This window comes from Anser brachyrhynchus (assembly GCF_964034855.1).
Source record: "Anser brachyrhynchus genome assembly, chromosome: 1".
Lineage (NCBI taxonomy): Eukaryota > Metazoa > Chordata > Aves > Anseriformes > Anatidae > Anser > Anser brachyrhynchus.
Genome location: NC_137694.1, coordinates 206,093,648 through 206,115,141, shown reverse-complemented (window position 1 = coordinate 206,115,141; position 21,494 = coordinate 206,093,648). Strand labels below are relative to the sequence as shown.

General features: G+C 41.0%; 1 protein-coding gene across 25 annotated transcripts in view; it reads left to right on the top strand.

The window, feature by feature from the left end:
- The window catches only part of DLG2 (discs large MAGUK scaffold protein 2), a 1,042,459-nt gene that overhangs the window by 277,850 nt on the left and 743,115 nt on the right, over nt 1-21,494 (top strand). The window lies entirely within an intron of this gene.

Sequence of the window (21,494 nt, the reverse complement as noted above, 5' to 3'; positions counted from 1 at the left end):
CTACTGTCTTAGACATGTTCATGCATGGTTATATTGTGAGATATAATCAGGCATGGCCTGAAAGTAGAGCAGTACTTTGCCTGTGATTTTACCATACATTCACACACCTGGCTTTCTACTGAAGGTTATTCTGGAAACTTAAATTTAAAGAATTAATTGAGATCTTCATCACTAACTTTCTTCTATGTACAGCTTTTCCTTGCTGAGACTTCAGGCAACTGTGTTTCTCATACTGCATATGAGAACTATACTGAAAGAGGCTCTAGCGTTGTAGTTGAGCTTCTGTTACTTGAGTAAACATATTTTCCCGATTTCCCCAAGACTTGGGTTGTTCGTTCTGTCTGGAGCGTCCATCTGAAGGAGGAAAAGGAGGAGATATCTGTCAAAGTACTTTTACAATTGTCTAGAGATCATTACAAGAACCCCTTGGTCAGTGCATCTTTGGAAATTTTGTCCATCCTTGTTCATTGGCTTTGTACCTTGCATCATGTATTCCTTCTGAATCTTGTTCATTGTACAGTGGTTGATTTTACTGAGTTAGTCTCTCCAGTTCTGGTTTAACCACTCGTATGAATTTCACGCCACACTTTAGAACATGATAAATAAATAAGCAAAATGTGTGGATGACACTAAAGCACCAAAAATCTTAGGAGCACGGAGAAGAAAAAAATCCCCAAACCTGCTGTCTTTCATGATACAGTTCCATGTAAGGATTTGAGACAAGAAAGCCCTTCTCAAAACATTTATTTAAAAAATGGCTGAAAACATTCATGGTGGAAACAGAAAATTGAAAGGATTTAAAACACCAAAGTGCAAAATTCTGTTCCACAAGAAATACCAGTAGGTTTGGTGATTAAACAGGATTATGCTACATGTAAGAAAATAATGCTCATTAAAATTATCTTCTGTCACATTCCCAAATCTTCCAAGGGTCTTATAGAGTGTTTTATGTCAATGGAAGCTTTTAAAATTTCTGTGTGTAGGATTGGTTGAGCACTCTCACGCGCACACACACCAGAAGAAATGCTACAGTATTGCGGCCAAAGTGTTGAACTGAGAAATACAGTACCTTTACTCAAGGGTCAACTCATTTGCTGCTTTTCCATGAAATCATTATGGTTACTTTGACTGAAATTTCTACATCCAGCAAATGTCCAGAAAAGAGAGTTAGAACTGTGCAGATCCTTACAGTCTTCAAAATAATTGCATTTGTTCTTAAATTAATACAGATGGTACCAGCTGTAATTAACATAATATTTCTATCAACAGAGAAGAACATCAGGATCAATCAAAGAGCACTCAGAATTAGAGTAAACAGAAATCTTTCATAGAGAAATTGCATGTGTTTGTGAGTTTTACACTACCTTTCCTGGACCTCATTCTTTCAGCAAGGTCTATCCTTATGTAGCTCAGCAGTAATTTATTTATTTATTTATTTATTTTTCTGTAGTGATCTAATCCCAGGACACCTTCTATCACCTTTTATCAGTGAAAACACCTTTCACATGATAGCTAACCAGAAAAAAATGCACTACGTGAAAATGAAGCCCAAGTGGTTATTACAGAGAACAGCTGTGAGTCTTTTCAGTTGGAGAGTTTTATCTGGAGGCAGCATTTATCCATGCAGATGGTTTCATGGGCTATGAAAATGCATTAACGTACTTACTGCAAGACATGACGGTATTACAAAATGTTCATTATTTGTCTGGAAGAAGGAGAAGAAAACTTGGATGGAATCAAAGCCTTAAACTGTTATGGTGAAAAATGAACTATACAGATCATCTCTAGAAAATGTTGATAGTAATTGTCTGTGGAGAGAGATTAAATCTCTCCATGCTAACACATTTGGTAGATAAACTCCAGTAGAAACATGGTTAGGAACCTCTAGCAACAAGAGCTTATTTTTTACTCAATGTGAAAAATGCCAATTGTTCCTCAAGTCTGAATCCTAGGTCATTATAGTTTTATGAAGAAGTGCTCATGAAATTAAAATAAGCTCTTCACAGAGATTTCAAAATGTACTGTTTCTATAGGTAAGGAAAGAAATGCTCTACAAACATTAACAATAAGTTAATGTAGAATTAAAACATCTTTAAAACATCTTTTAGTGACTACTTTGGTGAAATCCTCATCCCTTCTGTGTCTACAGCACATAAAAATACCACTGATGTTATATGATGTTATAGAGCCCTCAAGGCTTTTTTTTTTTTTTCCAGCTTTAAGAAGATAGCAAAAGTCTTTGTAGAAGACAACTGTCACTGTAAACTCTGTGGAAAAACAACCCACAGCTCTGCAAAGATTTCCAATAGCACTGGGTCGCTGCTGTATGCTCCAAAGCCCAAGGCTGTTAGCTACACCAGGCCCTTTCCAGCTCTTCGAGTAGCCTAGGACCAAAAAAGCACAAATATAAATGAAATTGCTTTATTGCCTTGCTGCTTCTAGGTTCCAGCTTCTAGCTTATACCAGTTAGAAAATTGCCAGAAGTCCCTGTAATATGTAATTTGCAGTATTTTCATTACTTCTTTTTCATACAGTTTTGTCCACTATATTAGATAGAACAAATTGCTGATTTAAGCCATGAATATTACTGTAACATGCTTTCTATTTTTCATTATTTGGATTGCAACTTATTACATCACCATTTATAGATATATACCGCTTCACATAATTAATTTCACCATATGTGACCATAATACAAACAGAAAAGGAATGAAGACAGCTACATGCTGTACTCAAAACTGACTGTGTCTTCTCAGCAGAAAAGATTTGTTCAGGTTGTTTCTGTTTCAAATGCCTGTGATTTCAAGGTTTATTCACAATACTTATTCACCCCAACATGCCTACTTGTTATGCAGAGTGTGTGTAATTCCACGCTCCTAATCCAGAAAACAGAAGCAGTGGGGATTTATAAGCAAAGTTGACTCGGTAAGAATGACACCTTCTAAGTCAAGAAAGCTGTTGCTTTGATATATTCCGACTCACAGCTGCTCACTTCACTGGTGAAAATCCATTTTTCATTGCTTTTTTCTCCTGTTAGACCTGCTGAGCCAACACAGCTAAATGAGAATGAGGAGACACCTCTGTCCCATTTCACGCGTCAGCTGAATTGTTTCCTATGGCAAGTTCCTGCCGAAAATAACAGGGGTCCTGGAGGTGTCACATAGGCACAATTTGAAGTTTGTAGGATTGCTCTGGTGTTGTACCAAAGACCAACAGCAGCCAGTACAACATTTATTAATGTGCGTGAGTCTCTGAGGCCTGAGCTAGGGATAGAAGGACATAGAAAGAGCATTTCCTCTTTGCAAATGGAGAATCATAGTCTGAAGCAATGTCTGCTTCAGTCAGAGAATAGTATCACGATACCCCATAACACCATTTTTGCAGTCACTTCTTTTTTTTACAGTCAATATCTTTTGAAGACCACAGTTTCTTCCTTTTTAGAAATAAAAATATCTCAGTTGTTCGCTCTACTTTTAGATCGCATTATGTTGTGAAACTTACTTTTAAAGGTGTATATCATAAATCATAAAAGATGTTCTAGCTAGATAAGAAAATTGATGGGGATAAACATTAGTAGCACATAACAGAATTAGGAACAATGAATATTAGTATCAAGATTCGTACGTGATTTCACATGTGTACCTAGTATTTACGCCAAATTGAATCTTCCTTAGAATAACTAATTACTCTACATTTGTAAGGTAAGCAACATTTTAAATAGTCTATTGTTTAAACTGGAAGCTATAGGCTAGGCTGAAAGGCAACTCCGTAATTGCTGCTGTGACTCAGACATTGTAGTAGATAGGCAATTAGGTTTGGTTTTCTTTCAAAGCCTTTTCCAGGCTTTTTCTGACTTTATAAGAGAGTGTAAAGAAGAGGAAAGAATGTTTTTTTTCTCTGAACAGTACCATCTAGAGAATAAGGAGCCTGTAGCAGTTTCACACCGATGGGCAGCTGAACTCCACCACTACTCTCCGTATTCAAAGGAATAGCATGAGAAAATATGATGGAAAAAGGCTCCAGGGCTGAGATAACAACAGAGATCATTCACGAATTACTGACTCAGCATAGGGAGATTAATGTAATTTATTGCCTATTGCTGATGGACTAGAGCAGTGAGAAATAAAAGCAAACTAAAAACACCTCACCGCCATCCACCCCTTTCCACCTCCTCCCCCCTTAGTGGTGCAGGGGAATGGGGAATGGGGGCTGCGGTCAGTCCCTGACGCTTCATCTCTGCCGCTCCTTCACGGTCCCTCTCTGCCCCTGCTCCCCGTGGGGTCCCTCCCACGGGATGCCGTCCTTCCCGAACTGAGCTTGCGGGGGCTGCCCACAGGCTGCAGCTCTTCAGGAACTGCTCCCACACGGCTCCGTACCACGGGGTCCATCCCCCAGGAGCAAACTGCTCCAGCACGGGTCCCCCACGGGCGGCAGCTCCCCCCAGACCCCCTGCTCCTGCGTGGGCTCCTCTCCACGGGCTGCAGCTCCGGCCCGGGGCCTGCTCCTGCGGGGGCTCTCCATGGGCCGCAGCCTCCTCCAGGCCACATCCACCTGCTCCACCGGGGGCTCCTCCACGGGCTGCAGCGTGGAGATCTGCTCCGTGTGGGACCCATGGGCTGCAGGGGGACAGCCTGCTCCACCAGGGGCCTCTCCACGGGCCGCAGGGGAACTTGTGCTGCGTGCCTGGAGCACCTCCTGCCCTCCTGCTGCACTCACCTTGGGGGCTGCAGGGCTGCTCCTCTCTCAGTTCTCACCCTTCTCTCCCAGCTGCTGTAGCACATCAGGATTTTTTTCCCCCTTCCTTACCTTTGCTCTCCCAGAGGCCCAACCAGCGTCACTCATGGCTTGGCTCTGGCCAGCAGCGGGGCCCTTTTGGAGTCATCTGGAGCTGGCTCTGATCTGACATGGGGCAGCTGCTGGGCTCTGCTCACAGAGGCCACTCCTGCAGCCCCTGCTGTCAAACCCTTGCCATATAAAGGCAGTACAGAACCTAAGAAAAGGAAAACTTTTACTAATACAAGTTTACACATCTATTGAAATACCTGTGATTACAGAATTTAGGACAGCTCCACAGTAATATATAGAGTTATCTATATTTCTTAAAGCTCATCCAATCAGTAGCTTACTACCTTAACTCTCTCGTCTTATTTTTTATTATATTTCTAACAATCTTTTTGATCTTTAAAAATGGATTTTTTTTTTAAAAAAAAAAGCTGTTAAGATTTTGCTTGCTTTGCCCCAAACTTTTTAAAAATCTTACTGTTCAGCCTAAAATGGTGCTCAGAATAGTTGAATCACCTCCATAAGGTTATTATTTTTCTCTTAGTTCCTTCTGGTCTATAATTTATAATAACTTTTGATTCTGCAAATTCAACTTGAATTCTGAAACTCACATTACCATTGAAAGAGACTTGATGAACTGGAACATTTCAGTCCTTTGATGGCAAAAGGCAGCTCACTGTCCCAATTACACTGTTACTTAGAATTGTAGAATCATTAGGGTTAGAAAAGACCTCCCAGATCATCTGGTCCAACTGTCACCCTACTACCGATGTCACCCACTACACCATGTCCCTAAGCTCCATGTTCAACCTTTTCTTAAGCAACCCCAGGGATGGTGACTCCACCACCTCCCTGGACAACCCGTTCCAATGTCTGACTACTCTTTCTGAGGAGAAGTGCCTCCTAATTTCCAACCTAAACCTTCCCTGGCACAACTTGAGGCCATTCCCTCTAGTCCTATTACTAGTTACCTGTGAGAAGAGGCTGACCCCCCAGCTCCCCACCATTTCCTTTCAGGTAATTGTAGAGAGCATTAAGGTCTCCCCTGAGCCTCCTCTTCTCCAGACTAAACAAACACAGACTTCATTCAGCAGTGCTAGCAATGCCAACATTTCCTACCTACCAACTCAATCTGATTGCTAGGAGGAGATATATTGAAGAAAAATATTATTTTCATCACATTATGAGTCCATTTTACCCTAATCATACTTTCCATACAAGTATAGAAGTGCAGACTGAATTTTTGATTTTTTTTGAAAACTTGGTAAGATGTTTCCAATGCATAATTCAGGATGGGTTTAGACTTTCCTGGATTTTTCCAACCATCTTCAAGTAAACAGAGAAGCCTACGTTAAGACCATAGGCACTGTAAGATCCCTTTGAAAGGAGACACTCAGCTATAAAGACAGTTTACACTAAAGCAGGCACTGGGTAGCAGCAGTTTTTTTAGCTTGGACTTCTCACTTAAATCTCTAAAGGTAGGTTGAATTAATTACATTTCTTATTAAATCTCAGGGTAAATAAAATGTTTCCTTCTCTGAACCACGATCAGACACATGAAGGTTCTCACTCTGCTTGGCAATAAGTGGTTTTGTTAACTCCCAAAGTTAAGGCATTTAAACTGGATTCAGGCACCACCATTTCAGTGAAATGGTGTATTGGTGCCTGCAGCTGCTGTTTATTTCTTTTTATTTGTTTATTTATGCTTTTGTGGAAAGATGGAGCATCAGTCTACATTATGTACTATGTGGCAAAAGGGAAGCTTATAAATAGTAGCTGAATAAGAATCTTGTAAAATGGTATCTCTAGGGAAGAGTATTTACAGGGTATATAACTTTGTTTCTTCTGCCTGTTATGTTTTGCTGCTACTATGAATGAAATATGAAATATACTTTGCTTATTAGGGCAAGATGATGGAAAAAGTCTAGGTTCATTTTGTACGAATGATTCTGTGTATCTTTTGCAAGAAATGGATGGCTATCCTTGTGTCTTTTCATTTTGCGAGTGATTTAACAGGTTACATCCTTCAAAAAAGGAACAAGAGATGGCACCTTTCTGTAAATTAACTTCTTTAAAGATAACTAGTTCTTTTTCAGGTACTTTGTCCTCCTAAATAGAATAGTAAAATAGAATAACTGGTAATTGAATTCCTGATTAAGGGATAGTCTTTTTTTCCCCATTTGTACTGTGGCTGGATGTGAGATTTTGATACTCTAAAGACGCTTGATACCTGTTCTACTACAACTGTTACTGTCAGTGTTCTTATTGGTGTTTTATTGATATTGTAGTATTATTATTATGCTTTAGTATTTTTAAGTATTCAACTTTCTAAAAAGAAAAAAACAAGCATACTCTCTAATTCACTTGATCTTTCAGCTCAAGTCATGTTAGCTTTAAACAGAATCAACACTTTAGGTATCTTAAGTAAGGTAGCTCTTAATTGCTTGTCATTAATATAGCCATTTTTAGATTTTAGGATTCTTCCTGGAACCTGCATGTAAACATGTGAATACAAATAATATACCTTTGCAACTTGGGCTTGGTTTGGAACCAGAATGTCAGTCATTCACTAAAATATAAACCTAAGAAGAAATGCAGATGAATGTTAATCATCAGAGGAAGACTCAATGAACAAACTCTTCAGTCTGCAGAAAAGTAGAAAAAGGTGGAAGATGTTTGGACTTCATAGTAGCTTCATCTTTTTTATTGGAATCATAGAATGGTTTGTGTTGGAAGGGACCTTAAAGATCATCCAGTCCCACCCCCCGGGGCCATTGGCAGGGATACCTCCCACTAGACCAGGCTCAAAGCCCCATCCAGCCTGGCACTGGGTACTTTCCAGGATGAGGCATCTACAGCCTCTCTGGACAACCTGTTCCAGTATCTAGACAACCTCATAGTAAAGAATTTCTTCCTAATATCTCATCCAAATCTACCCTGTCTTAGTTTAAAACCATTACCCCTTTTTCTGTCACTACAGGCTCTAGTAAATGTCTCTCCTTATCTTTCTTACAAATCCCCTTTAAGTACTGAAAGGCTGCAGTAAGCTGTCCCTTGACCATTCTCTTCTCCAGGCTGAACAAAACCAAGTCCCTCACTCTGGCTTCACAGATGAGGTGCTTCAGCCCTCTGATCGTCCTTGTAGCCCTCCTCTGAACTCAATCCAGCAGCTCCATGTCCTTCTTGTGCTGGGGGCCCTAGAGCTGAACACAGAGCTCCAGGTGGGGTCTCATGAGAGCAGGGCAGAGGGAGACAATCACCTTCCTTGCCCTCTTGGCCACTCTTCTGTTGATGCAGCCCAGGATGCAGTTGGCTTTCTGGGCTGCAAGCATGTGCTGCTGGCTGATATGCAGTTTTTCATCCACAGTGCGCCAAGTCCTTCTCTGTGTGGCTGCTCTCCACCCATTTATTCTCCAGTCTGTTTGGGATTGCCCTGACCCAGGTGCAACACCTTGCACTTGGTCTTGTTGAACTTCATGAGGTTGAAATTCAAGAGGTATAGGAACTGTGAGTGTACTAATCCACCAGGGTCATTTCTTCTTCACTAGAGGTACAACTACTTTCATTTGGGACCTGTCATGGCCTCAGAGATGAGTCGTGTAGCCGACTGAGGAAACAAAGAAATAAAAGACACAGCAACATGCTAATGGAGGAAAAGTGAAGATGGCACTTCCTGCCTGCATGACTGGCTGCTCCATGGCTATGCCATATGATGTACATGGAGGGATGGATGGTCCAGATCACACCACCACCTGCATGCTCTGCCTTTGACTGCGCATACAGCTGGGCTGTTACTGAAGAAGTTCCTAAATGACTGCAGTTTTCATCCAAATGTTTAAGGAAAATAAGTTTCAGTTTGCATTTCCAGGCTGTAAGCTGCTGCAGGCTTGGAGTCACTGAAGAAGAAACCCCAAACCCTGTGTAGTGGGGTTGGAAGAGATAGCATCCTGCTTGCATATCAGAACTCGGGAGTTTGTGTTCTTTTTGTGTGTGTGGATTTTTGTTTTGCAAAGCAGAGCATCCTAGAAACAAAATATATATATTTTTTTCTAAGTGATTTTAGCATACTAGCTATGGGTCTTAAGCAAAGATACAGAAGACTGTGTTCCAGAGCTTGGACTTTTGTAATCACCTCTGCAACCCCATCCTCGTGCATAATTGAACTAGCCATCCGTATCAGATATCATCTCCATGGTAAAAATAGCCTGGTTGTTTTCCTTCCACAGAGACAACATCCATTAAATGAAATAAAATAAGTGAAGTCATGTCTGACAGAATTGGTATCACCCAGTTGTGCTTGTCCTGTGTAAAAATATTTTTTTATAGAAAGCATTTGCTCTTGCATATTTCTGTACATTATAAAAGTTGGCTTTTGCTGCTGGGTTCACAGCATGCATTTCAGAATTGAAAGGATATTTTTCTCTCCTTTATGTCTTCAAGTTGGATCCTGTAGCGTGCTCCCACCTTTAAACTACATATGTGCCAAAGTTCTCCTGGCTTCCACCTATGCCGAGGCTGGTGCCACAGGGTTACACCTTTTCAGTGGATTTCCTCCAGTAACTCAAACAACTGCAGCCGAAACCTGGGGACAGCTTTTTTGCTTTGCTTTGTTTCCTTTTGTACTTACCCCTCCAAGCAACAGTAGGGAAAAGAGGGATACTCTTCAGCTGTCGTGCAGGGAAAGCTGCTGTCTTCCCACAGTAATGATGGGTTAGTTCAAACTGTTACTGTTTTACGTTACAGAATTGTAGTTGCTATTATTAACACTGTTATCCCCAAAGATCACAGATTTGACAGTCTATGTTTGTACTGCCTTTGTTTGCCTTATCTAAGCTTGGGTTCCTGTACTGCAGCACAGAGCTCCAAGAAACGGCATCCACAGTGACTCTGGACATGGGATTTAACTTCAGAGAAATCGCTACTCTGCCTACAGATTTCTGTCCCTGGCAAGCGAGCTTTCTCCAGCCTTGGGACACTATTACCCAACTGATAGCCATGTCATGCTCAGGATGTTGTTTCAGCAACAAACTCAAGCTCTGAGGTAATTGGATATATTGACATACTATATGAGTATTGTGGAAGATACTGGTGGTTTATCCAGAGAACAGGAGGATGAAGTCAGATATTGCCATTCAATGAAAAGAAAAGAAAAAAAGAGAGTGAATTACTTTTAACTTCAGATGGAGCAACGGGCGTGCATTGACCTCTCCAAAAGTGAAGCCACGAGCAAAGTGTCAGGAATAAGTGTTTTTTCATCTGAATGCCTGCACTCCAGGTGTTTATGGGAAGATGAAAAATTTTCTGGAGAATTTTATTTTCCTTTTAAGAAAGGGGTGGGGGAAAATTATCTCAAATTTCTCTGTCCTCAAATATATATATATATTTTAAATCTGCTGTGGATCCTTTTTCTCTCAGCACAGGAACAATTATCTGTCAGCTGAAGAGGTTTTCTCTCCTTGACAACCAGAATGAAATATCTTGAACCAGCAGCGTCTGCTTACCTCTGGGGCAGGATTTGGGACTTGCTGTTGTATGAACTGTGAATGTGTTATTGAGCAGTGCGTATCTGGAAAGCCTTCGTCTGACTGGCAGGGCATGTCTGAGCCTTAGAAAAGACAGAGAAGGATTTGGATTGATTTTCATTCTAGTTTTACTAGATGGTCAAGGCTGTGTACCCACAGCTATCAAATAGAAAAATGGAGCTCCTGTAATAGTCATTTATTTTTTATTTTTGATAAATTTAAGCAATCCCTTTTGGTTGGATAAACTGTAAAGAAGGTTTTGAAGTTTGTGGAATTATAACCATGTGTTGATGACAGTGAGAGTCCCAAAGCCTTACATATTAAGTTAAAAGAGCAAACAGCCTGACTGCAGCATTTTGCACCATCAGTCCATAGCACTATTATTTATTTTTTATTTTTTTGCAATATATATTGTTTTCCTTTCCTTTTCTCCTGGCTTTTGTGCTGTTTCTTTTCCTCCTAGGCTCTAATCAGATCTCCCTTTGGCTGGGATTGTAGTGCTTTTTATAAAATAAGGGAAGGTGAATGGCTGAAATTAATGGCTTTCATAAACACGGGCAGAGACAGGTTGAAGGAATATGAATTTACTTCCAGAGGTTTGTTGCTTGGCAGCCTGGAGATGACATTAGAGATGGTGGAATGCAATCTTTGTAGTGTAATATTGCTTAAGGGTACTGCTTAGTGCATTGGGAACAGGGATGTGCAGCGCAGCAGATACTATGGCCTTACTGTAGTAGGAGCTGGGAAAGGGAGTCAGTGTTTAAGCCAGATCCCCAAGTGTGTCAGTGTTAGCAGTGGCAATTTACTCAGAGGATTTGTTGTCCATCTGCCTCGTTACTTAATGAGGAGATGCAGGAAATGAAACTTGGACACTGAGATGGATTTTTTAAATGGAATTTTGAAAATATATTACCTCTTACCTTACATGTGGTGGTGAGATAAGCCCAGCTATCTGACGATTTCTTTAAACCTGTACCTCAGTTTCCTACCCCATCTGTGAAAAGGATGAAGATGCCTTCAGTCTTTTCTGTCATCCATCTAGCATCCTTCTAATGCCTTCATCATTTTTTCTATCTGTACAGGTTTCATATTTCTCTTCTTTTCCCTCCCCAAGGCTCTATTAGTTGTGTCCTGGCTGCATGTGTACTCATAGGAGTTGGCTCCTTCCAATCATACGCACTGGATGTTGAGTGCAGACCGGGCAACTTTTCAGTCCTTTTTCTGCTTCTCCTTAATTTAACATCAGGCCACCATGAGGCTATTGGTGGGTGAAAACATTAAACAAAACCCCAGCTCATGAGACACATTGTCAACCCTGCCTAGGGAAAGAAATTGGCCATCCCAAAGCCAGTGAACCCGTCAGACCCACTGCTTTTGGGCTGTGTGTTTCAGACTTTTTCTCCATGGTATGGCAGAGACTGTGGTTAAATGGCAATGGTGCAATGTCAGGACTTCACAAGGGAAATCCAGCCCTGGAAATACGTGTATGAAGTGGTGAGAAGTGGAAGAATGAAATTAAATGAGACACCTGTCAGTATTACATCCATGCCCTCAGCTAGTCAGACTCTCTTAGTCTCAGTTATTAAAGCATGGAAGCAAACAGACCTTAATCTCTTCATTTGGGTTTAAGTTTATAGGTGTGTATCATTCCCTTTCTTGCCGCAGGGAACAGAGAGACTGTGCACAAGACATGAGGACAGGCTGCCTCCGTGACCTCTCTGTTTCCAGAACCTCCTGTCTTTCTGTCTCAAAAAGGGAAGAGCTTCCAAAGAAGAGTGACTTCCAAAACCTTTGGCTTTCCAATCGCTACCAAATTTTGGCAGTGACATAGCGTGGAGCTGCCACCATTAATTTCTTGAGTGTTCCCATAGCAAGGAAGCCCCAACAGCAGGAGTGCTGAGCCCTGTGCTGCTGAGGAAACAGAGAGGGGTTGTGGGAAATTAGGCACTGGTGCGGCGTGCTATCAGGTGAAGTATCTGCTTTTTCTGGCAAGAGTCAAAACATTGACTTTGGCAGCTATTAAGTCATGGGACCTAATTTTCTGTTGCATTGAACCTTGCATAGATGTTTACGCAACAGCTAATGGATGTTAAACCTTACTGTTGGATGCAAAGCCACTTGGCCCTCACTCTACCCGGGTATAAATAATCACGCCTGATGTAAGGCAGCAAAGAATTAAGACTGCTGGTTCTTTTTTTAATACAAGAATAATAACCTGCTCAGGGCATACTATGACTCATACTCAATGAAATCACTGGTGCTGGCTACCTTGTAATTTGGAGCTAAATTTGATTTTACACCTGCACTTAAGGAAATGTGGTAAAATTGCTAGTGATTAAGTGAAATCAAAAGGCACAATGAAAACCTTATTGTAAGCTTTCATCTTCTTTTCTTTTGCCTTGGTTTTGGCTTGCCCTTTTTACAACGAATAAAGTGACAGACTGAGCTTGGTTTAGTGTAAGAATCAGCCTTTGTAGTCTCCCAGGCCAGAGCATCAATGTCAGCCTTTCAGCTGCTTAGCAGGACGTAAACATCTTCACATCAACCAATAAGAGGTCATCACCATAGCTTCTGAGTTACTTTCCAATATATCGTTATGGTTTTGCTCTATCAATCTTTGAGGCAGATCGACTTCCACTTTAGCATGTCTTTTTCTCTTGGACATCTGATGGACTGTGTTTTCTATTTCATAAGTATATACTGCAATTGCTGATAGTGCCATATTTAATAAACTTAATCATCTTCAGTCTTTTAGTCTACCAAAGTGTGGTGAGAGCTTTTGTTAAGTGCTCAGCCTGAAGTTCAGAGACACCGCACATTTAGGTTTTGAGTGTTTTATTAAAGATGCCTTGATCCTACCAGGTTTTATCAGTCTTAATGAGCAGAGATTTCTAAGTGAGTGCTAATGGCATTTTTCATCATGTGTCAATCAATATTGTTGAATGCTGTGCTAAAACTTATCATGACTGAGAATTCAGTTATTATCATAGACCTTTATTTTAACCCTTAGGACTTAAATTGAGAATGATGTAATATTACTTTTTTCTGCAATGCTACATACTTTGTAACAACTGCATATCTCTTACCACCCATTTATGTTGTATTAGCAGCACCTACATCTACACTTGTATCATCTCATGGGTTGTTTTCTTTTTTTCCATTTGCATTTTAGCAGAACAGTTTGAATAAAACCTACTGCAAGACAGAGCAAACACACTTGATTCTGTTTCCACCTGAAACAGCTGTGTTATTTAATCTGTAGCTCAGACTGATGTGTGTTGGCTGATATTCAGGTTACTTACATGATCTGGAATTCTGGTGCCTTCATATCCCACTAATATTTTGCAATCTACTCCCTTGGTGATATCGTAGTTTTTATTTTTTATTTTTTATTTTGTGTGTATGTGTGTAAGTTCCAGTAAATACTGAGAGTAAAAAAAAAAATCACTTTGCATTCTCTCTTTCAGTGATCCTCTAATTCTGCCCTCTATTGACATATTCCTGCTTATTGTCTCCCATTATATCTCTTGATCAGGATACTGGTGTTCCTCTTGTGCAGTCTCATTGTGATGTCTTCTTAATGTAAGTATTTGTACTCCAATTGGTTGCTTCTTCACGCATCCTCATCCACTACTGTTTATAGGTCATCACTTTGTCCCAGACCATTCATATCTGTAATGTTTCAATGGGGAAGAGAGGGGAATGACAGTGTATGTTTTCATCTTGTTTTCTACTTCTGTGGTTGTAGCTTTTGAGACTGGTTGGTTACCAATGTCCTGTGTTTATCGTTGATTTTTGAGACTGTACTGCCTTGAATAAAATATATAGTTTATACCTGGTGTTTTCTTCAATAGGATGCAAGCAGCAATTATAACATCTTGGCAGCACTTGGCGATCTTTAACTCCAGAAGAGAGAGATCTGACGAATTCAAGGGGCCAGTGCGTCTTTTCAGTTAGATCTTTGTTCTTTTGGTGTCAGAGAAGTCTGATAGTAACAGATTTGTCACTTTCCTTAATTAATGCCATTAGACTGTTTGTTTGTGACTGAATATGTTTCAGAGGTTTTGCAAGGGCAGCTTGCAAGTCAGTGGGCTAAAAATCTGATTACTAAAAGCTGCTGCTGAATTTTTGGTTCCTTCTTCTAAAGCATACTCAGTTTCAAAGTCATCTTACAATTACCCTTTTCTTAGTCTTTTTACCTTCATTACCTCTCTGTAGTGATGACAGCTATTGGGAGTCCAGATTGCGACACCTTGTTCTGAGGCTATTTGCAATAGTGCTTTTTGGTTCAAATAACACTCATCATGAGACAAATATTCATAAGGCTATTCAAGCAATGTATGCAGCTTCTTAGACCTCCTAATTTTATACTTAAGGTGTAGGATCTAGTCAAGATGAAAGATCTATGCTCATTTTGTATGCACTTACTGACACTGCAAACCATTCCTGATTGTTGCTGTTATTCGCATACAAATAAATGTACTGCTCCCACAGAAGTGCAGAAAACAGGGATGTAAGGAGACCATTAGAGGAGATGTTCTGAATGCAACTTTGCCCTCCATTAGGTCCTTGGAAACTCATCAAAATTACTGGAGTACCATGGGTTTAAATGACAGCAAAGCTTGACCCGGTGTGGTGAATTACTGGCACTCTTTTGAAATTATTGATGTCTCTTGTGAGCTCGGCTCTGATTGGGGTGGTGGTACAGGGTGGGGAACAACTGGCTACCAAGTGTGTGGGGCAGATACCGGCTTTTTGTCCTCTTCCTCATAGTAGATCTGCCTTGATCTTCCTCTGGAGTGATTTCACTCTGTTGCAATGGACGTGGCCCATGTTGTCCTACACAAGTCCTACAAGATTCAGTAAGAATCATATAGAAGGGTTTCACCCTCTCAGCTGTAGCTTTCACAGACTACATGGATCTGCTTGCAATTCCCTTTGCATCTGAATTCAGGAAGAGAGAGCACGTGCCCCCTGAGGTGCCTGCAAACATATGCCTCTGTGATAAATTGCAATTGTTAAGGGGAATGATTAGGAACTAGAGCAGATCTTCTGAAGAGATGCCCTCCTGCAGTCATGAGAGGGACAGAGAAATGCTATTCCTCTTTTCTGTTATTTGGTAAGATACTACTGAATGAAATTAAATTAGTGAATGATGAGGGCAGTAATAATGATGGCCTGGCATCACCTTGCAGTTTTACTTATCATAGTGCAGTATCTCTGCATGATACACTACAGTGGCACAGTCATGAACAAATGCTGTGATGCAATAGAAGAGCATTTTGATGCAATCACATAGTAAAAGCATCTCTGCCCATTGCAATGGTCACTGTCCCAGCAATTGCACTGAGCACAAAAAATCATGCAGGACATTTGCATGTGGAGAAAGAAACAAAATCAATCAATCAATGTATTACAGCTGTACATTTACTATAAATATGAACTAGTTTTACTTCTAAGCAGAAAACTACACATGTAACAGTCTCGATGTACTCAAAACCTATTGACATCAGCTGCAAGTTTATTTCAGGAATTTGCCAATGGAGCTCAACAGGGCAATGTAAATGAGTAATGTTGTCATTACAAGATTCTTTCTTATGTAGACTTTAATTCCTACGAGTTCTCTTTGTCTTTGAGTGGAACTGTATCTACACAGTATTTCATCAATATAAAATTCACAGTATCTGCAATAACAACAGCTTAGTGGATAACACTTCAAATAAGATTGGAGACAATTCATTTCTTCTGACCATTAGGACATAAAAACTTACAAGTGAGAACTGTTGTGCCCTTTTCCCTTGAATCTGTCTGTGCACTTTGATGCTCATTTTTCATAAAACGTATCAGAAAATGTAAAGCTGTTTATATGAGGCCAAAAGAGCATCATAGTGAAAATCTATATGAAGAATAAAATTCAGGCACTGAACAGCAAAATATGAAAAGTAACCAGGATGATGAATGTTCTTTTCAGTCTATACAATCTATTCAATAAATGCTTTGGATGAACTCAGTGGCTCAGCCTCAACTTTCTTGTTCTGCCTAAAAGTCTGTGTTAAGGGTCCATTTACATCAGCTCAAAACTGTGCATGTCAGCTGTGGGTCAAGCCATACATTGGCTGTAGCCCCAAGTCCCTGTACACTGTACCTTCAAATTCTGTATCTAAACCAGGTTTCCCCATTGCTAGTTTGTTGACTGCTTTGGGAGTCAAAGTAGAGCATGAGTAATTACAGCAAAGCTTGACCCTGAATGATGAGTCCTTTCAAAACTCAGGGGATAAAAGAAAGGGGAAAAGGAAATATATGTTTCAAAGATAGAGAAGGCAATCCAGTAGCTTCCACTCGCCTAAAGTCACACAGCAAGCAACTGCTTGAACCAAGAATAAAAGCCTGGGGTTCATGACTCTGATGTTGAGTTTAAGTTATGTTTAAGTAACATGAGCTCATGGGAGTTGTTAATCATTTGCTTCTCTTTCTCCCTGCTTTAGCGTCCTAGGATATTTAGAAAATAAAATAAAACTGATACTCACCAGGATTATAAATTAAGTGGTGATTGCATGGCAATTAAAGAACTACAAATAAGATTTTGCATTGCAGGATCTTTAATGAACTGTGAAAGGTCAGGGAAGTACAGACGGATATGTGAAAGAAAACATGGCCTGGGGGGGGGGGGGGGGGGGGGATAGGAGTAAAGAAAGCACATAGGAAAGGGAACTCTCTAAACCACCTTGCTGTAAAGTACACTGAAGAAGTTATTTTGGTGAATGATGACCTTGTTATGTTGTCAGGGTTTGGTTCAAGTTTGAAAACTAAATGTGACCGTAGGTCAGTAGATTTGCCGAGGCTGCCATGTGCATCCCACTTTTAACTCATGAGGGCTTCCTGCATTTTGTCCTAACTTTTCTTTACTATCTTTTTCCTCTTTGAGTCTCCTTTTTGTAAGAATGGTTGATTTTCTGTGTCAAGAAATGGAGATGGTCACTAGCTAAGCTCCTTTTCATTATAATTTATGTGAATCTGAGTTTACACTGGGCGTAATCACTGATGAATATTCATGTAATCTAGTACCTTTGAGGAATTGCTATCCTGCTTAATCGTGCTTAGGAGCTTGTGATTCTCTTTCCTGTTGATAATGCTTCTTAGCATATTTCCTGTTGTGGAGAGATGGATCCACTCCATTTGAGCTTATGCTGAGCTTATTTGACAATATGGGACACTGCACAGAAGTGGGATATGTTTTCATCTCTTTTGAGAGCTGAGGCCAATGAGATGCCTGGTGTTGCCTCTGGGAAGCTGATAAGATCGAATATTCTGTGATGCTGGGAAAGCAAAATAAGAAGCATACCTTTTTTTTTTTTTTTTTTTTGTCTATTAGACAGGCAGACTCATTCAGTTTTCAAGGCAATGTCACCTTCAGCAGCCACTTTCCTTGTCACTCAAGGCACTCCCCAAAAGCAGGAGTCCAGCCATTCTCCCATTTCAATAATTAATCTTTTGTGCAGGGGGAATTAAGCAATGAGTACTGAAAGAACTTGCACCAAATCGTATCTCGCTCAGCCTACTTGTGCTAAATACACAAAAGAGCCTCTGTGCCCCTTGTCTCTGATTGCTCTCTGAGCGGTAATGAAGCTAATTGCAGTCTCTGTCTGTGTCCTCTGGAAGTTTCCCCACCCCTGTGTGTACACATTGGCATTAAGACATGCAAACCAGAGCTGGGGTTTAGTTTCTCATTTTACGGACCTGAACACAGTGACTAAATATCTATACTTCTGTTCAACTGTTACCCTTTGCACTTAATGGGGCACAATGTATTCTATACTGATGTTTCTGGAGTTAAAACAGAAACGAGCACGCACCCCTAAGGACTTTCAGTGTTTCTTACCATCCTTGAAACTAATCATTCTTCTTGTTCTTCTCAGTATGTTCTCTGTATTTATTTTTTCTGTCATCTTCTTCTTAGAGGGCTTAGGACTGCAAAATGACTCTTATATGGGCAAATGTAGATTGCTTGAAGACACTTGCTTTGTATCTCCCTGGGAATATTGTAAGTGTAGGTACAGAAACAGAGTTCAAACTTTACTTAACTGAGCTCTACAATGCAATATCTTGAGAAGAAAAAATTCAGATGCTACCTTGGTTATGTTCTCATGTTACTGTTGTGCAGTTTCTTTTCTTGTAGGCTTGTTGTTTACACGTAGGCGCCTTTTGTGCAGTTGCATCATAGCAGCTGTTTTGTTTGTTATGTGATGTACCACTGGTGGGCAAAGGTGACTTTTGAGAAAAAATCACTACTGCTTTAATTTGTCTTTCCAATGGCAGCTGCACAAAAAAATATATTACAGGAGTATTTCTTAAACCCAATAAAACAAGGCAATGCAAAGTTCCTTTCTGTGACTGTCGATCACCTTTAAATCGGTCGGTGTTTTGTGCAGACGCTTAATCAATGACCATCTAGAGATGAATTAGTCCATTGTATTTATTCCCCAGGCTTTGAACAGTCTCCAGACACAGGTTAGTCTTTTAGGGCACAAGAACACTGGGGAGGTGATGCTGGGAGCGCGCCAGCACTGCAGGGAGTGTAACAGGAGGGGGTATGTATGTTCAGCTTCAGTCTTGCTTTGGGTACATTCGATTTCTTTGGTAATCAGAAAAGAAGTTTCTTCTACTTGTGCTTCTGTTATTTTGAGCTTTGGTGAAAACTGGAGGGGTTTTTGTGACAAAAATACTCTCTGCATAGTGATTTTTCTTTTAGAACCATTAAAGGAGTTACAGATTTTTTTTTTCCTTGGGAAAAAAAGAAAAAAAGAAAAAAAGGTTTATTAAAGTAGTAAAATTGAGAATTTAAAAAAATGCTTTTAAGCCTCAATATTTTTGAGGATTAAGAAAAATTTATTGCCTTTGCAGTTAACACTTACATGTACTCATCAGTCATCTTTTTTTTAGGGTTATTTTTACTTCATATCTATCTGTTAAAAGAGTGTGGAGAAGTTAATGACTATGATGTATACCTTATTTCTATATAACTGACTTAATTTTTTTCCTCACCTTTAAAACTGACTAGTCTTAGTCTTCTGAATATTTTAGGGCTAGGTTTTGTAATGTGTTGTTAGTATCCTCATGGATTTTTCCAGTTTGCTTTTGTTATAATCAGATTTTGTAAACAGTAATCAAATTTTGTAAGAATAATGTTATTTGATTTGACTCTAAATGTAAATGTGGCCTTATGGTGTGGAAGGCAGAGAGGCCCAGTCAGCAGCATAAACTTCTGTTCACGAAGTAAGACCATTCTGAACCTTCCCTCTCTTTAGTTCTGCTTGGGAGATAATCAGATAAATCATAACAACTCCCCACTTTGCTGTAAGATATATAGGAATATGAAAGAAATGATTTCATCTCTAATAGTTTTATCTCGGTATAAGATAAAATCAGATTCCCCACTGTAATACTATAAAACTGTAGAAGACCAACCAGTATTTTTACAGACACACGGTGGCTGACAAACTGCTCGCACCGTGGTGGCTCTGGGACTTTCCTCCTCTGTCCTTCCCTTAAAAAAAAAACACAACAACGACCGCCCCCTCCTCCTCCCCACACACACAGAGGAGAGGAGCAGCCGGTCCCGAAGTTTTTGTTCCAAGTTTACAGCGCTCTCCTCCTCACCACCACGGCCTCCCCTGTGGAGACGCCCAACTGAAGTGCATCTACACTAATGCACGCAGCATGGGTAACAAACAAGAGGAGCTGGAAGCCATCGTGCAGCAGCCAGGCTATTGACTTGTTTGCCATCATGGAAACGTGGTGGGACCACTCTCATGACTGGAGTGCTGCAATGTCTGCCTATAGGCTCTTCAGAAGGGACAGGCAGAACAGAAGGGGTGGTGGTGTGGCTCTCTATATTAGAGAGTGTTTTGATGTTGTGGAACTTGAGGCTGGGAATGATAAGGTTGAGTCCCTATGGGTTAGGATCAGCGGGAAGGCCAACAAGGCAAGCATCCTGGTGGGGGGCTGTTATAGACCGCCGAAACAGGATGAGGAGACGGTTGAGAAGTTCTACAGGCAGCTGGCAGAAGTTGCAAAATCGTCAGTGCTCATTCTCATGGGGGACTTCAACTTCCCAGACATATCCTGGGAGCACAACACAGCCCAGAGAAAGCAGTCTAGGAGGTTTCTGGAGAGCGTGGAAGATAGCTTCCTGATGCAGCTGGTTGGTGAGCCTACCATGGGAGGTGCCCCGCTAGACCTTCTGTTCACAAACAGTGACGGACTGGTGGGAGATGTGGTGGTCGGGAGCTGTCTTGGGCAGAGTGACCACGAAATGGTAGAGTTCTCTATTCTTGGTGAAGTCAGGAAGGGGACCAGTAAAACCGCTGTCTTGGACTTCTGGAGGGCTGACTTTGAGCTGTTCAGGACACTGGTTGGCAGAGTCCCTTGGGTTGCAGTTCTGAAGGGCAGAGGAGTCTAGGAAGGCTGGGCACTCTTCAAGAAGGAAATCTTAATGGCTCAGGAGCGGTCTGTCCCCATGTGCCCAAAGACCAGCCGGCGCGGAAGAAGAGCGGCCTGGCTGAACAGAGAGTTGTGGCTCGAGTTTAGGAGAAAAAAGAGGGTTTATAATCTTTGGAGAAGAGGGCGGGCCACTCACGAGGACTATAAGGATGTTGCTAGGCTGTGCAGGGACAAAATTAGAAAGGCCAAAGCTCATCTGGAGCTCAATCTGGCTACTGCCGTTAAAGGTAACAAAAAATGTTTTTACAAATACATCAACACAAAAAGGAGGACTAAGGAGAATCTCCATCCTTACTTTACTGGATGCAGGGGGAAACTTAGTTACAAAAGATGAGGAAAAGGCTAAGGCGCTTAATGCCTTCTTTGCCTCAGTCTTTAGCGGCAAAACAGGTTGTTCTCTGGATACCCAGTACCCTGAGCTGGTGGAAGGGGATGGGGAGCAGGATGTGGCCCTCACTATCCATGAGGAAACGGATGTTTACTTGCTACAGCACTTGGCTGTACGCAAGTCGATGGGGCCGGATGGGATCCACCCAAGGGTACTGAGAGAACTGGCGGAGGAGCTGGCCAAGCCACTTTCCATCATTTATCGGCAGTCCTGGCTACCAGGGGAGGTCCCAGTCGACTGGCGGCTAGAAAACGTGACGCCCATGTACGAGAAGGGCCAGAGGGTAGACCCGGGGAACTATA